The sequence below is a fragment of the Saccopteryx leptura genome, chromosome 2 (assembly GCF_036850995.1).
Source record: "Saccopteryx leptura isolate mSacLep1 chromosome 2, mSacLep1_pri_phased_curated, whole genome shotgun sequence".
Lineage (NCBI taxonomy): Eukaryota > Metazoa > Chordata > Mammalia > Chiroptera > Emballonuridae > Saccopteryx > Saccopteryx leptura.
In genome coordinates, this window is record NC_089504.1 from 234,463,358 (window position 1) to 234,481,113 (window position 17,756).

At 52.5% G+C, this 17,756-nt stretch overlaps 1 long non-coding RNA gene across 3 annotated transcripts; it reads right to left on the reverse strand.

Moving 5' to 3' along the window:
- Positions 1-6,621: 6,621 nt before the first annotated feature.
- Positions 6,622-14,756, reverse strand: LOC136395575 (uncharacterized). Of its 3 annotated transcripts, none has more exons than XR_010749357.1 (5): positions 14,629-14,756; positions 12,274-12,459; positions 10,013-10,206; positions 6,980-8,370; positions 6,622-6,754 (listed from the first exon to the last, which is right to left on the reverse strand). It is a non-coding gene; the product is annotated as an uncharacterized lncRNA (long non-coding RNA). The 3 variants fall into 3 exon arrangements; XR_010749355.1 differs by having other exon boundaries at positions 6,980-8,510; XR_010749356.1 differs by lacking the exon at positions 12,274-12,459 and having other exon boundaries at positions 6,980-8,510; positions 14,629-14,706.
- Between the last annotated feature and the right edge of the window lie 3,000 nt (positions 14,757-17,756).

The window sequence follows — 17,756 nt, forward strand, 5'->3', positions numbered from 1 at the left end:
CTCTAGGCTCTGGGCTGGTAACTGATAATGATTTCATACATAATGGCCGTCTCTGGCACACCAGAGAGGCATTTTGAGAGCTGCATCCACTCACTTTGACTGTAACAGCTATGAGGCTATTGTTTAAAAAGAAAAAACCCAAATGCAGGTTATGAGGGGTTAATAGACTATGTGCAGTGCCAGTTCCTTGGAAGGTTGACTATGCTTCTGAGCCCACCCCAGCAGACACCACTCCTCCATCAAGCCTGAGCCTACACCTCCTTTAGAGAACCTCGATCTTTACTGACTTCAGAGGGCTCTGACCCAGAGCAGTCACCAAGTCCCACATCACTACCTATACCTCTCCCTGTGTTAGTCAGATTCCAAATGTGTGTTAGCCCCGTCCCAGGCATGCCGACATCCAAGCTGTTAATAGTAATAGTAAGGAGGAGTGTTAGACCTGTTGTTAGTCAGAAGGAAATCCACAAGCCGTTAGTTTCTGCTGAAAGGAACAGATCAGGAGGGCAGGAGTTAGTTGAGGTGAAGGAGAGGTTAATTAAGAGCCGGTCAGAGCCAGGCTAGGAGCCTGGAGCTCCCAGATGGGCAGGGTTGGCTGTTAGTGGTCAGCCCCCCAGGGCAGCCAGGGCAAGGCAGGGGATTAGCTGGGTGAGAGCAAGAGTTAGTGCAAGGGAGCCAGAGATTAGCCCAAAGAGACCAAGGTGCCTACTGGAGGTGAGACGTAAAATCACCCCCAGGTGTGGCCCCGGCCTAGCGGCTGGCGGGCTCTGGGTGAGGCAAGCTGGGGCCAGGGTGCAGGTGAGAACAGGACAGGGAGCCAGGAATGAGCTCCTGGTTGACTCAAGGGTTTGCAGACCCCTGTGAGGCCCTGGGGTTCATTTCTTGCTTCCCATTTCCTCTTTCTGTAAACTCCAAACCCAGGTAGATCTGCTTTCCTCCCTCTGCCTTCTCAAGCTTCCTGGCATGGACAGTCCCTCTCAATGACTTCCAGTAAGAAAAATGGTCTTGCCTGACCTGCGGTGGCGCAGTGGATAAAGCGTCAACCTGGAAATGCTGGGGTCGCCGGTTCGAAACCCTGGGCTTGCCTGGTCAAGGCACATATGGGAGTTGATGCTTCCAGCTCCTCCCCCTTCTCTCTCTCTCTGTCCTCTCTCTCTCTTTCTCTGTCTCTCCCTCTCCTCTCTAAAATGAATAAATAAAATTTAAAAAAAAAAAAAAGAAAAATGGTCTTTGTCTATACTGCTCACAAAAATTAGGGGATATTTTATCACTTCATATTCATTTTGAAATATCCTCTATTTTTGTGAGCAGTGTACTTCTGGCGTGGGGGATCTGGATATCCGGCCTCAGGTATGGGGAAGGGCCCCTCTGGCCAGCTTCCTGTTGTAGGAGCAGGCCCTCTCACTGATCTTGGGGCCATTCCTTTCTCACCACCTTGTGATAAAGCCGGAAGTTGCCCTCACTGATTTCCGGTGTAAGAAATGCCCTTCTTCCCATTCTTCAAATATGGGAACTGTCCCCTCTGACTGACTTCCTGTACTACATGCTCCACTCAGTGATTTCCAATATGGAAAAAAATCCTTTTATTGGCTTCCAGTGCAAGGAGGTCTCCATTTTCTGTCTTTTACTGTAAGACAAGCCTTTTTGCTGATTTCCAGTATGGGACATGCCCCCCCATGACTTCCTGTGCAAAATCAAGCCATCTACTTTCCAATGGAAAAAAATCTACCTCGCTTACCTCTAAAGGACACACAGGTCCCTTCTCTCTACACCTTTGGCTGGGAAAAGCCCAGAGCTCCACACTCTAGACCCACAGGCCTCCACACGCACACCCCAGAGGTCTCCCTGGTCCCACCCACTCCCAGTGGCAACCAGACTTCTGTGCAGGAGTTGCTCATGCTCAGAGGTCAGCCTTCCTTATCCGCATGACCACCTCCGCCTCCAGGTCACTGGTATGGTCAGTAGGGGCTGTTTCCTGCCTGAGACCTGGCCCTGTGGACTCTGAACTCACAGCCAATTGGGGCAGCCATGTGGAGCATCTGTCCGCAGGGCCAACCCCGGGACATCTGCTTGCCAAAAGGAGGGAGGACCAGCCCCCGGGGCGCCCAGAGCTCGGCAGGGCTGGGGTTAGTAGGAGAGAAACAGGGTTAGTAGGGGCTGGGTTAGTAAGTCAGAGCACAGCACCAGCGGACAGAGGCACTGCAGCAGACACACACAGGAGTCACTAGGAGAAAAGGAAGAACACACAGGTCCATTAGTTTGTTAAGGGATGGTCGGGGTGCACCTCAGCCACCCCCGGGTTAGACAGGTTAGTAACTGAACGAAAGAGCTGCCTACAGAAAAGAAAGCTGAGAAGGAGGAAGAGTGTGGGGAAGAGATGGTTAGGGGTTCAAAGCGAGTGCCTGGCCCCAGGCAGAAGGGTCTATGTGCAGAGCACCCAGAGGGACCAGGGCCTGGGCAGGGGTCATGGTCAACCAGGTTTTCTGGGCTCCCCTCCCCCACCCTAACGTCCCCTCCACTTTTATTTTAATTATCTGCCACTTGTCAGGACCTTAATATGCATGGAACTCCTCACTGAAACCTGTGAGGTAAGGCTCAGTACTCCCATACTACTGCTCAGGAGACCGGGGTTCAGGGAGAGGTGGGGTGACTTGCTCCAAGTCGCCCAGCAGGAAGTGGCAGAGCCGGGGAGTCCTGTTGCATGCCCTGCCCTGGAATATGGGTCTGCACAGAAATCCCAGGCCGTGGGCAGGGCTTTCCGGAGCCTCGTCTGCCCCCACGCCCCAGCCCGGGAAAGGCCCTTGAGCTGCAGGGTTAGTAGGGTCTGGCTGCGGGGAGTTAGTAGGGCATGCTCGGGCCTGGTTAGTGGGTTAGTCGGTCGGCAGAGGGCCAGGCACCTTGTCACGCCACAGCGTCCCGGCCGAGCCCTGGGTTAGTGGGTTAATCACACCATGCAGCACTGCCCGGGCCCCTCCGGCTACAGCTCCAGAGACCTGCCACCCCCACCAGCCAAGGAGCTGGGCCTGACTGAGGCAGGGGGTCTGCCTCCCAGCCCTTCGGTCCCACCAGAACCAAGCCTACCCACGCGGGCCCTGCCCAGAAGCACTGTGCTGCCCAGTTTAATGACTGTGAGCCTCAGAGACCCTCCCGCCAAACCCCTCAGTTCCCCTGAAAATAGACCCTGCTTGTCCTGGCTAGAAACCCCCTGCCTGGTCAGCCCCTTCCCAGAGGGCTGGATCCGGTCACACTCACACACGCACACTCACGCACACATGCACACACCAGCATCTTCCCACTAAAGGTCTGATGCCCCTGAACTACGATGTCCAGCGGACTTCCCTTTAAATCACCAACAGCCAGGCCTCTGGCTGCTCCAGCCACTAGCCTGTCTCCTCCTCATTCCAGAACGGGTGCAGAGCTCACCGACACCCAGAACCAAAGTCGGACTTCCCCGCCCCTCCTGGCCTGTGGCCTTCCCAGCGATGCTACAAAGCAGCTGTGTGTGCTCTACTTATGTCATCTCCTGTCATTGCTATAGTTTTCCCACAGACACCGCAGCGTTTCCCAGTTCTAAGTGACAGCCTGTCATTCTGTCCAGTAAAGTTTGGGGGGAACACTTCATCCTCCATCTGTCCTTGAGTATTTGTAGTTCCCACCGTTTTAAAGGCTCTGATAAGTTCTGCACTACAGTAACCTGCTGAATTTAAACTCACTTAAAAAAAAAAAGCAATGACATCTCCTGGAACTCACTTTGGGAACCTCTGCTCTAATTCTCCTAACCTTCCCCCCTCCCTGTACACACACACCCAATGGAAGCTCTCAGCTAAGCCATAGCTTTCTCAACCATCAAGGCCCCAATGGGGTTGGCCTTGCTGGGAAGTGTGTCCCCATTGCTACAGCCCACTCTGAGATCTTACTCCCAAACCCAAGCTCTCAGAATCTGGACCTCAGTACACCGGTTTCGTCCCCACTCTCCAGGACGCTGTTTGGAGCTGGTTTTCACTCTCTGGCATGGCTGTGACATCCTGAAGGCTGGAACCATGACTAGATCGTTGCCTGCATCTCCCCCTAGTGGCAAATGCCACAGATGGAAAGGCTCACCAAAGAGGCTCAGTACTGATGGGAACAGTTAGAATTTAAATACTATATACCAAGGAAGCTTTTGGAGCTACTCTGGAGGCCATGAAATGCATCCACTTCCCCAGACTGCTTAGAGAGACGGATCTTAAGAAAACACGAGCCGAGGAAGGGCTCGTCTGAAACACCTCTGGACCTGAAGATGCTGAGTTTACAGTTCAGGGCACCAAAAATAGGCCAGTCCTAGATCTAAACTCCCATGTGGGTAGGACGTTTACTGAGCACCTATTAAGAGGCGGGCACTGTGCAAGCAGTTGAAGCCCCTCTCCTGCCCCCTCAATAGGAGCAGATGGCCTCTGCTGCAGAGTGGAAATCAGACTCACAGAGGTGAGGTGACTGGACCAAGGTTGTCAGCAGAATACGCACTCTCGGTCCAAAGCCCAGCACATCCCTCCCCTGGGTGTTCCTCCTCACAGCCCTGTGTCCAGCCAGTTCTGCGTGTCCCCAAGGCACCCAGGGCTACCCTAGCACAGTCCCCCCCATGTTCCATCACTACTTCCCACTTCTGCCCCCTCCCTGTGGGGTGGGGGGCTGTGAAGAAGAAATGGTTCTGGCTTCCCAGGTTTGTGGTGACCACCTGTTATGGACTGAATTGTGCCGCTCCCCAAATTCATAGGTGTTAGTTGTAACCCCCAATGTGACTGTATTTGGAGATGGGGCCTTTAAAGAGGTAATTAAGGCTAAAGGAGGTCATAGGGTGGGGCCCTAATCCAATAGGACTGGTGTCCTCACAAAAAGGGGAAGCAGCACGGAATCTCTCCCTCCCCGGGACCCCTCCCCCAAGGTGTGCACGCAGACAAAAGGCCATGCAAGAACACCAGGAAGGTTGCTGTCTGCAAGCTGAGGAGAGAGGCCTCGGGAGAAACCAACCCTGGCACCTTGACCTTGGACCTCCAGCTCCCAGAACTGTGCGAAGAACTGCTGTTTCAGCCGCCCCATCTGTGGAATTCTGTCACAGCAGCGCGAGCTGACTGATGCTGGCCCCTCCCCACCTTGGAGAAACAATGTCTAGTTTTATACTTGCCTGCATGGCTGGTCTTGTGCAAACACTGGGACCAGCCCCTCCAGAAGAGGCTGGCATGGATAGAGAACAGAGAGGCGGGCGTGTAAGTGACCCTGTGTGAAGGGGGAAGCTGTGCGTGCAGGGGGCCTGCCCTGCCTGCCTTTGCCCCACAGAGACAGAATCGGGGATTCTTACAGCAAGGAGCAGGGGTCTGAGATCCAGCTAGTTCCCTTTGGATGATGGAAACAAAGCCTAGTCTCCTTCCGGTGGGACACCTGGCCTGGTCTCCTCTCTCAGAAACCCTCCCCTTTCAAGATAAGCACACCCATCACCCCCCTCCACCTGCCTCTCCCAGGACATGAGAAAAGGCCCAGGCTCCACCCAGACCCTGATTGCATCCTCCCAGTGACCATCAGAAAGGAGAGAAGCATAGGAAAACCCCCACCCAAAAAGGACCCCCACACTGAGAATCACTCACAAGGCAGATGGCGCAAGACAGACTGCAGCGACACGCCCACTGAGCTGCCACTGGCAGCCCCTCCCCACTCCCATCCGGTACTCCTACACCCGCACCTGTCCTGGAGGGGTTGGGGTCCTGGCCACGGGGAGGGTGCGGTCAGTGGGGCCCCTGCCCAGGCTGAGCTCAGTGTAATCACCAGCAGCAATCCCAGACAGAACCACGCCTGCACAAGGGCAAGAAGTGACCTCCAGGCCCCAGACAGGAAAGCCCACAAGCAGGTCCAGGTGAGTGCAGAGCGACGGTGGGCAGCTGGCTTCCCTCACACCCCGCGCACTGCCCTCCCTGGCCAGGTCCTGACTTCAGAGCATCACCCCAGAGGGCCCATTATCCATCCATGAGAGGCTCCATCTGTGAGTTGAGAAGAATGAGGTCTCAGGAGAACTGTCCAGGGTTCCAGAAAACCACCGAAGGCTGCTCCCTGTGTCACTGTGGCCGGAGTCACCCAGGCTCCAAAGATAAGACCAGGCCTGGAGCCGTGGAGGGGCGGAGCCACCTGGGGGAGGCACAGAAAGTTAGGATAAGGACACAGCCTCCCTCCCCAGACACCCACATCCCCCCAACCTAACCCACATCTGAGGGGGGATGCCTTCAGAGACCCCCAGTCTCCCTCCTGTGCCCCCAAAACCTAGACAGGGTGGGGGTGAAGGCTCTGAACACTACTAACTTTTAGAAGAAACTTGGGAATAGAGAGTGATGGAAGCCGTGGGTGTCCCCCCTCGGCAGAGCCAGCCCAGAGTGTGGAAAAGCAATAGTGGGAACCTGAGCCAGTCCCCTGGGCATCATGAGAGAAGGGGCGAGGGTTCTGGGTGGCAGGAAGGGCCTTCAGAGTCTTCGGGGGGTGGAGGCCTGGATTCCGTTTACAACATTCCCACCAAGGAGACGGCGGCATCACCCTCCCAAAATACACACCACACACACACACATGCACACACACACGCACGCACACGCACGTGCATACCCCAGGACGGGAAGCTCACTCCCTTGCTGAGGCTGTGATAAAGCAGGTTCTTACATGATGATCTGAGAGGGCAGAACCAGGTCGCTGGCGTTCACCTGTGGATCCTCAGGCTGGGAGAAGGGCTTGGTCCATGTTTGCACTGAATGAAGGAAGGTGCTGAAATCTCTGCCATCGCCCCACCCCCCCACCCCGACCAAGACCACACAGAACAAGCCTTCCAGCCACATGGCTCCCAGACCTCCTCTTCATATGCTTAAGTATCTGGCCAGGCCCAGACCTGGGTAGGGCTCTGGGTGGGGGGATAATCTGCCCCCATAAAATAAGGTCTATGGACCCCCTCTCCCCCACGCCTGCCCAGGCTTACCTAGCATCTCGGGCCTGGCTCCCAGCTCCCTCGTGGACCCCCACAGGCCCATCCTGGAAGACAAAAGAGCCAACCACACTGCAGGAGAAAACCGCAACCAGGCCCCTCCCCAGGCCCGGGCCTGGGCAGAACTCTCTGCTAACAAGAAGCTGGAGAGCCAAAGAGGCTGGGCCCAGGCCCACCGTCTGCACTGCCCTCTCCCCACCCCAGAATGCCTGCACCCCCCTCCCCGGTCCCTACACAGGGGACTGTGACCCGGAATGGACTGAACAGCATCAGGCACCAGGAGTTCTGACACCAGCTCTGCCCGTACCTGTGGCCCTGGAAAGTCTGTCCCTGCCTCTAGGCCAGGCGTCCCCAAACTAGGGCCCACCCATGGGCTGCATGCGGCCCCCTGAGGCCATTTATCCAGCCCCCGCCACACTTCTGGAAGGGGCACCTCTTTCATTGGTGGTCAGTGAGAGGAGCACTGTATGTGGCGGCCCTCCAATGGTCTGAGGGACAGTGAACTGGCCCCCTGTGTAAAAAGTTTGGGGACCCTTGCTCTAGGCCATGGGACACTTCCAGCCCCGACCAACACCCACAATGCACAGTAACAACTCATAGTTTGAGTCAGTGGGTGGGGAAGAGAAGGGGTCCTTGTGATCAGCCACAATTATCTTTCTGCTCCCCCCAAAAATGCCCACTCATTCTGACCTGGACCACCTCCCAGGCTTTTCTTCCAATGACAGCTAAGCCACCTTCACTGGCTGGCTGACCTGGGCCAGGAGAGTTGGTGGCCCTCAAGTGTATTTTCAGAGCTTGCTGTCCGCGCCTGGGACTTGGGGCACGAGTACTTAGACCCTTGCACTGAGAATAATGTGCCCTACAGGCACAGCACTGAGGTCCCCACTTGACCGCTAAGTGAAGGAGCCCTGGCCCTGTTTTGTAAGTATGGTGACAAAGGAACAGGACCGAGAAGAGGAGGACCAGCCCGAATCACCAGCAGTCCCCACACTCCTCTGATTGCAGCTCTATCAGAACTCAGGATGAAGTCATTAAACCAAGCTCCTCAGAAGTCCCTGATGGTGGAGTTGATCAAATACTAGCCTTGAAGCCACGGTGGGGTGTGAAAATTACCCTTTGTGAGGCCGCATAAAGCGGGGACAGACTCTTTATTTGTGGCATAGAGATAGAAACGTGAATGAGCTGCACCCCCAAGTCCCCCTCCCACCTGGGAATTCTGGAATATAGACTCTCCCACACAGACCAGAACAGGTCAGGCTGGTAGTCTGTGGGCTGGTAAGTTTGAATACTTATCTGCAAGGCTGCTTCCCCACGTGGTCTTGAACGTCCAGAAGCCCTCAGAAATTCCCTTCTCTCTCCATTCTGTCCCAGGAACTCGCCGCACTCTGTAAAGAGAGCCTCAGAGGAGCATTGTCTGACCACAAAGACCCTTTCTCCTGGCCCTTCTGTGCCCAGGGTGCCTGATGTCAATAGGCCATGGAGTTGTCAAGGGCAGCTTTAGCTCTGAGGTCAAGCTGACAGCTGTCTAGAAGGGTAGAAAGGAAGACTTTGAGGTCAGACACACATGGAGGAGGTGACGGTCCCCAACCCCACCTATCTACTATGTGACTCAAATCCTCAGAGGCTTGGCCAGTGGCTGGCACACAATGTATCCCAAATATTATTTTCACTAGTTAGTGATTTATTTATTTATTTATTTAAATTTTATTGATTGATTTTTTTAGAGAGAGAGGAGTGAGAGAGAGAGACAGAGAGAGAGAGAAGGGGGAGGAGCAGGAAGCATCAACTCCCATATGTGCCTTGACCAGGCAAGCCCAAGGTTTCGAACCGGCGACCTCAGTGTTCCAGGTCGACGCTTTATCCCACTGCGCCACCACAGGTCAGGCTAACTAGTTAGTGATTTAAACATTGAGTAAATCTTTGTGGAATACGGTTGTCCCAGAAATAGAAAGCCTATTTTTCCTGTGCCATATATGCCCCCTGGGGCAGGAGTGGTGGTGGTATATATACCCCGTTAGGAAGCACAGATCTAATTCAAATCCCGTCTTGGCGATGTGATAAACTAACCATAGTACACTCATATACTGAAACCTACTCATCAGTCAAAAGTGACACACTAGAGATACATGCAACATGGATGAGCCTCAAAAATATTATACGGAGTAAAAAAAGCCAGCACATAAGACCACAGGTTGGATGACCCCATTTATATGAAATGTCCAGAAAAAAAGCAAACCTACAGAGACCATAAGTAGATTAGTGGTTGCCTGGGATGAGGGGTGGGATGGAGGTGAACCAAGTCAGGAGTCAGTGTGCAGGATCTTACCAGGGCGATAGAATGTGTTGAAACTGATTTCTGGTGCTGGGTGCACAACTTGGTAAATTTACTAGAAATCATTGACTTGTGCATTTGAAATGGATAAGGTATATAATATGTAAATTATGCCTTCACGAAGTTAGACAAAAAAGGATAGAATCTCTGACACGTGCAAAGATAAGTACAAACCTCAAAAACATGCTGAGCAATACACACACACACACACACACACACACACACACAAGCTTCCATATTAATGACACTTTAGAATTAACAATCTTATCTAGAGGCACAGAACACAGACTGGTGGTTTCCTGTAACTGGGGCTAGAAGGGGATCAACAGGGGAACATTTTAGAATGATAAAATGTTTTCTATCTTGTTGGCCAGGGTGGTTAGATAGGTGTATATATTATATTTATCAAAATATAGCAAAATGTATGCTTTCAATGGGTGCATTTCACTGTATGTAAATTATGCCTCAATAAAGTTATATTTTCAAAACTCGTTTGGATGGGATGACAGAAGACAAGAACCAAGAAGGGTGAGGTGAAAGGCCATGCAGAGATCAGGTGGGGGGCCCCAGCACCTCAGCTCCCACTGGTCCACGTGAGCCACACCCCATCCACTTCAAGCCAAGGTCAGGTGACCCGTCACAAAAGATTTGATTGAAGGACTGGACCCCAGAGAATCCTAAGAGGTCCCTCGTACCTCTGAGATCCAGGTATCAGCACACACGGATTTCATGTAGACCTGAGCACATAGCATGATGCTGGTCTCTACTGTCCCATGGGTGCACAGAAGGAGAGGAAAGGTCATTTGGCTAGTCCTTTGATGCTGTTCGGGTCACGGTAGTGCTGTGAATGTGTCCAGAACTACATGGGTGGTCAGGTAGATGCCTGCACCTGTCATCAAGAGAGAAAGAGAGAAGGGTGGGGGACTAAATAGGTACCCACGGGCATGTTGAGAATAGATGCCAGGGTCCTGGTCTGAAACCACAGCCTGTGCCAAAATTAACCTCTGAGGATGCAGATCAGAGCAGAACAGGAAATGGGAGGTATTCTGGTCCAGCCAGTGCCAACCAAAACATCTTAACACACTGGAAAGGACAGGCGCTTTACTGCGTGGATCCCTGCCCTGCTCTGCCCTCCTTTGCAAGCGCAGCACCCCTCTTGGCTTGACTTCTTATCCACAGAATGGGGACAATATGTGCCTGCCTCCCAAGGCTGCTGTGAGGATGAAATGAGGACGATGAGTATTACCTGTCCGCTTGCATCCTGTTGTTGCCAGGCCTGTCCTCACTGCTCATTAACACCACCCACGGGCTATTCATTCCCCCCCCCCCCCAAACTCTATGCGCTGTTCTTGGAAGTGGATGAACAGCTGCTAGGAAAACATGCTTTCGGTTGCATTTTGGGATCCCTCTGGTGTGGGGTTTCTTTTCCCTGACTCTGGAGTAAAATAGCTGCCAGGAGACTGGAGGCATACAGAGCCGTTGGCCTAAATTGCTGTGGATGAGTGAATTCTGAGAAATAAGGGAAGCTCTCAGGAATAACAAGCTCTGCGGGGCGCCGCGCAGGAGACATGCTGAGAGGAACAGAGGCTTCCACAGGGGAGCAGAATGTGCTGTGTCTGGAAGTCAAAAAACACACCCAGAAGAGAAGCTTCAGAACTCAACTCTCCCTCAAACAAGGGGACCTCTGAGCTGGGTAAGGAAAGGAAGGTAGGGTCACGTTTCCTGAGAATAGATACTATTTGTGGGCCCCTTTATCTACCTGAAAAAACAAGAGTTGGGTTTTATTGTCCCCGTTTTACAGATGGGAAGACTGAGGTTCGGGGTCAAGTGCCTTGCTCCAGGATCACCCAGAGAGAATGGTGTGGATGGATTCTATAAGGGTCTGCTGAACCCCACAGGGGCAGAAGTTTTCTGTTGAAATGTGAGGGTGGGGATTAAATGGGAAAAGATCTGGCAAAGGCATGTGTAAATGACAAACACTGTGGCCATTAGGATCACTATTACTGTGAGGAAACTGGACTGGGATTGCTAAACCATCTCAGACCAGTTCACTCCAATTGCTTCTAAAGTCTGAAGTAATGAGACTCAACTTCTAGGAGAAGCAGTATTGTAGTGTAGTAGTTACTAAGACATGTTTCAGAGTTATCCTAGATCCAAGTTCAAATTCTGACTCTACGATTAGCAATGCTATGTGACCCTGAGCTAGTCACTTCACCTCTCTGAGCCTCAGGTTCTCCTCTGTAATGCCCAACTCCCAGCCTCATCATGGGGTCTCCATGAGGCAGCATCTAGCAAGAACCTTGGTGAGTGTTTACTAAATGGTCACTAGAGATGGTTACCATTAATGATCTACTCACACCCTTGCGCACATGATAGTTCAGCCCCTCCTTCCCTTTCACGACTCATTCAGCAGCCTGCAGAGGGGCCCACCTGGCACCACAGGGAGAAGGGGACACCTGCAGGTCCAATCAGTCTCCAGCGGGCTAGAGAAACAGATGTCACCCTCAGCTGGCCTTTGCCTCTGCCCCTGAATATCTCTGGCTATTGTTTCAGAGCTCCAGCTGACAGATGAGCCAGGCTGCAGAGACAAGAGGAAGGATCCCCTGGGAACAAAGGACTGCTATAAGTTATTCCTCAGCCCATTGAACCAGCACAATGGACCCAGTGCTCCAGAAACACCACTACCCAGACAGCCTAAGGATCACCCAGAAGAACCAACAGCCCAATACAAATAAAAACAAATAACGAAGTATCTACACAAGACTCAGAGTCCATGTAAGCAAGCTCAGCCTGTACACAGTGGGTGTTCTATAGCAGCAATGCCTTTATTAAGCACCTACTGGGTGTCAGGCATTTTATACATACTGGCTCATAGCCTCACGACAACCTTGTAAAGGAAGGACTCTAGTTCCCACTTTACAGATAAGAAGACTGAGGCTCAAAGAAGGAAAATTACCTGCTTACTGAAGTTGACACAGAGAGTAGGCAGAGAAAAGGATAGTGTGTAACTATCAATCCTTTCTCTTTCCACCTCATTGCCTCAGTGAGTGATCAATTAAAAGAGCATCATCCTGCCTTGGGCGGAAGCATGGATTAGGTCCAGAGAAATATTTCATGAAACACCAACCTCTTACAATGATTTCTGCAAAGGGTACAAAAACACAGAGAAACTTATCTGATGTAACTTTTCAAAAGTAGTATTACGTATAGCACAATCACAATTGGTATTTCCAATTAAAGAAATAGATACCTGAAGAAAATACATGACAATCATAAATAACCCCAGAAGTTATTCTTGGGTGATGTAACTATAGTTTTCTACCCTTCCCTTTCCCCAAATCTCCTGCAATTGTTGTGTATTTTATTAAACTTACTACATTTGTAAAAATAACCAAAAATTATAAAATTCTCATTTTTGAAGCAGGCATAGAGAGTGGATTCTTTAAGGCTCTTGGTAAGGAGTTGTGTGAAGACTAGCTCTCCCCTCCATTAAAAAGTGGATAGGTTGAACATGCAGGAAGAAGGATGTAGGTTTCAAACTTTCTCAGTGGTAAGGTTCATCAAATAATAAAATAGATAGACCTTGGAAGCATAGGGGATATTACCCATAAAATTCTTTCAACGTGAAATTAAACTCGATATGGCATGAGTTCAATGCCACCCAAAGCTGGGTGCTGTCAAAGTGTCTCCAGGGAAACCATTTTGTCCCAACTGCCAAATGGTTCTGGGCGAGGGGTGAAAGGAGAGGTCGGGAAACGGTTCTCTCAACTGATGATCTGGCCACCTGCAGGAGGAGAGGGAGGCTGGGGTCTGAGTACACACCCAGATGCCCAGCCCCACCCAGTCCTGCTGACTCAGACCCTGGCCACGTGGCCCGGGGACGTCTGCGTATTTGAAGCACCGCCCCTGAAGTCTGAGCACCACTGTCCTCAGGTTTCCCTGTCTGTCAAGTATAATTACTCATCCCTACCCCCTCAGCCCCCACCCCAGGCCCTGCCATCGCGAAGCCCCCAGACGCTCCCAGATGGGAATGTGCTGTGGAAAGTAAAGCACTGACTGAGCCTCCGGGCCGCGCTCAGTGTGAGGCTGGCACCTAGAAAAACAAAGCCGCTTCCCGCATGTTATCTCGCCTTTCTCTCCCCACCCTCCCCGCACTACTGCCTCCCTCCCCTCTCCCCCAGCAGCAGGTGGGGGCTGTTTCTCGCGGCGGCACTGCAGTGGGGTGTGCGCGCCAGCAATCCCGGCGCGCGGCAGCCGCTGGTCTGAGCCTAGGATAATGGTAGGAAATCCAGGCTCCCGGGGCCTCCCCGTCCCTGCGCCGTCTAGGAAGCAATTTCTCTAGCCCAGGGCCCTCCGCTAGGGGAGAAATCTGGTCCACTCCCTGCTCAATTCCCAGCCTCTCTAGATCAAGTATTGGAGAGGAGGAGAGGTGGGAAGGGAGCTGGTGGATTCTGGAGTCTCCTCAGCCCTGTATTGGGATGTAACTTGGTCTTTAGAGTCGGACATATCTGGATTCAAAATCTCTGGCTGTGTGACCTTGAACGCATATCTAACCCTCTCTGGATCTCAATTTCCTCTTCCTTAAAATGAGGTTCTTACCACCTTGCGGGACTGTTGTGATAACGTATGCAAAGCCCTGAGCGTGTTGTTGGCATAGAGTAAGCTCTGCATAAACTGAAGTATTATTATTACCATTATCAATGTCATTATTCTCAACGAAAGTGGTTTTGTGGCCCTATCCACCCCTTTGGAGCCACACACAGGACGCTGGACACCTAGAATTTGAGTCCCAAACGTGGAGGATTGGCAGGCCCTGGTTGGGGGGGGGGGGGGGCTCCGTATAAGGGAAGGGGCTCCAGGACCCTGCTCCGCCAGCCCAACCCTGCCTCCAGTTCTGAGACTATTGAGCTCTGTCCAAGATTTGGCCAGTTACCAGCTAACCTGGGGAGCCGGAAAGGTCCAGGATCCCCTCGTGTCTGCCCGCTGGAAGGGAGGGTCTTTGTTCCCCATCCTCCCTGGACGCCCTAGGCATCCTCCCCGTTTCCTTCCCGGTGCCCCACCCAAGTCGGCGTCTTCGCTGTATTTGACAGCTGACGGCTGGAGGGAGAGGATCTTCATCCATCAAATCAGGGGCACTTCAGGCAGCGTTTGCCATTCCCTGAGCCCTGCCTGGGACCCTGGGACCCTGGGACCCTGGGACCTTGGGACCCTGGGACCCCGGGACCTGCCCTCGGGGGATTCGCCTGTTCTCGGCGCGGGGGCAAGGCTGCTTGGGGAAGAGGGGGTGCTGTGAGGATGGGCGGCAGCTTACCTCGGGTCGGCGGTCCTTCGAGGCGAGTGCCGAGAGCTCTTTGTGCCCGGACTCACAGCGCAGAACTGGGGGAGCCCCTGCAAGCCCCTCCCATCGCAAACTCCTCCCCGCACTCGTCCGCAGCCTCCCTCCCTCTGGTCCCCAGAGCGCAGCCGGCGTCGTCTTTGTAACTGCTGCAGCGCCCAAGAAATGTTAATGCAGGAGCGTCTGGCAGGCGGAGGCGCCACCCCCGGCCTCCCTCGGATCTCCGCCCTCCGCCCTCCGCCCTCCGCCCTCCGCCCTCCGCCCTCCGCCCTCTCCCCGGCGCCCCGGCCACGCCACACCCTATCTGCTACCTCCCCCGGGGGGTCCGGGCCAGGGGACGCAGGGTGCGACCTGGAGTGAGTGGGGGAGCGCACCGCCACCCCCACCGCACAGAGGGACTAGCCCGGCGCTGCTCTCAGCCTTCAGCACCCCGGCCCGCGGCGCTGCCATGGCAACGTTTACCGGGCTGGACTCCGCCGCAGAGCGCGCAGAGATGGCGAGGCCCGCGTGCGGTGCGCGACCGCGGCCCCGGGGAACAAGCCTGGTCCCGGGCGTAAGAGGACGGAGAGATGGGTCCTGGAGTACCAGCTGCTTAACCTGCACGGCCTCAGCGTATGCCTCTCAATTAACCCTGCTAGACAGGCACGTGCTTATTGTAGAGTTAAGATTCGAACCCATGTCTGAGTCCTTACTCTCTTGTTCGTGCCACTTCATCGCTTGGCCTAACTTTTATAAATTTGATCTTTTTTGTTTCTTTCTTTTTAGTTGCCCACTGCTTAGCACCTACTACTTTATAAAGGAGTGATGCTGGAGAGTGGTCCTAGTCTTGCAGCCTCACACCCCTTGGGAACTTGTTAGAAATGTGAATTCTCAGGCCTCACCACAGGACAACTGGCTCAAAGCCTGCGGCCGGACCCAGAGATCTGCGTTCTAACAAGCCCTCCAGAATATTCTGGCGCACATTCAACCTTGAAGACCATTGTTCTAGACAAGTAGTATTCAACCTTTTCCATCTCACAGCACACATAAACTAATTATTAACATTCTGAATCACACCCAAAAATATTTTTTTCACCAATCTGCCAAAAAAAAAAGTAGGTTTAATTTTGATTCATTCAAACTGGATGACTATTGTTGTGTTGGCTGTTGTCATCCTTTTATTTGACAATCGAAGGAAAAAGAGGTCAGTGCCCCTGACTAAATAGTCAGGTATCACGTTTTAAAATTATTGTGGCACACCGGTTGAAAATTGCCACTCTAGACCATTCCAGTGGCCTGTATAACCACACTGTCCTGGGTTTAATTTCCTGCCCTGTACATATATACCCCTTTCCCATCTGATCTTAGGCAAGCTCCACGCCGTTCCTGAGATGCAGTTTCCTAGTCCAGAAAGTATAGATAATATTAGAATCCGCCTCTTAAGATTGTGTGGGTTAAATGAGAAAATGCATGGGTGGGGAAGGATGCCTGGCATTTAGTAAGGACTCGAAAACATATTTTTATTATGCTATTATCTCCTTTAATTTTCACACTTAAAAAAATACTTTATTGATTTTAAAGAAGAGAGAGAGAAAGAAATTGGGGTGTGAGGAGCGAAAAGCATCAACTCATAGTAGCTGCTTCTCCTATGTGCCCTGACCAGGCAAGCCCGGGGTTTTAAGCCGCAACCTCAGCATTCCAGGTCAACACTCTGTCCACTGCGCCATCACAGGCCAGACTAATTTTCACACTTCTGTGTACACTATTTCTCATCCTCACAGCTCAGATGAGGACATTAAGGCTGAGCGAGGCAATGAGAGCTGCCCACAGCCACTCTAAGGGACCCGGAGGCTCTGAACCTATGGTTTCAGCTTCCACGTTTACAAGCTATCCTCATTACTGCCCATCTCTTGCTGGGATCCATAGCTTTGATCTTTAGAAAATCCACATCCAAGTCGACTAACCTATAGCCCATTTCCAGTGAGCCCAGCCCAAGGCCATTGCAGGAAACTTGATGGCCCAGGGAAGTCCCAAATATAGTCTTCACCCTAGCAGAGCTGGTGGCTCTTCGAGAGAAGACCCATGTGAACGGTCAGTGAGAAGGCAACAGGAAGTGGCGAGGTAACAGCACTGGCCAGAGAACACAGACACAGAATTGTCATTACCAGGTCTATGGCTTTCCCCTGGGTCACCAGGACACACACACACACACACACACACACACACACACACACAGGAAATGGGGTCTGGCGTGATATGTTCTCAATGAGCACAGGGGCTATGTAGGGATCACCCTTTCTTGTCAGGTATTTCCAAGCCATTTGATTCATCATCTGTTCCCAAATTCTCCTGAGTGTTAGCCTATCATTTCCAATATCCATTTGGAAAAAAGCAAGGCATTTGCCAGCTCTCATTTCCCACATGTCTGCTCCCTGGGGTTTCTCAAAGGAGACAATGGAACAATAATGAGTTCAGGGTCTTATTTCTAAGTATTTTGATGCCAGGGATATCCTTTCAAGGAGAACAGCAGGAGGGGGCCAAAGAGGTGATTATAAGAAGCTCCTACGGGCTCACAGCATAGAGACCATGTCTAACTCGGGTAGATTCGGGGTAAGCCAGTGACACAAGGAGGGGCCAGACCCACAACCAGCAGACCCCAAAACCAGCGTGGTCCTGCCTGTTGTCCTCTGGCCCTGGTTCTCTCACACAGCACATATTTATTTTTTATCACAGGTAGCCCAAACTAGCTGTTCTGAGGGGTTCAGTTGGTCCTTTGCCCTCTTGCATCCATCTGGCGGGCTCCCTTGTGGTGAGCAAAACCTTCCCTAGCATCCTCCGGTTGCCTGGGCCAGGGTAGAGACCTGCGATGCCAACTTCCTCTCCTTCAGGCACCATCACTATCACCACCTCCTTTGGGATTCGCATCTCACTTGATGGCTAGAGCTGACATGCTTCTTGTTTCCCCATCGATGTCCGTCTGACCCTCACGGAGACCCAGGATGTTGCAGAGCACACCCGAAGATGGCAAATGTCATCCTCACCACAACTCGCCAGTCTTCCAGGTGACATTTACTGGGCCGACTTGGGCCCCAGGAGCCGACAAGCCAATGAGAGTGGCAGATGGG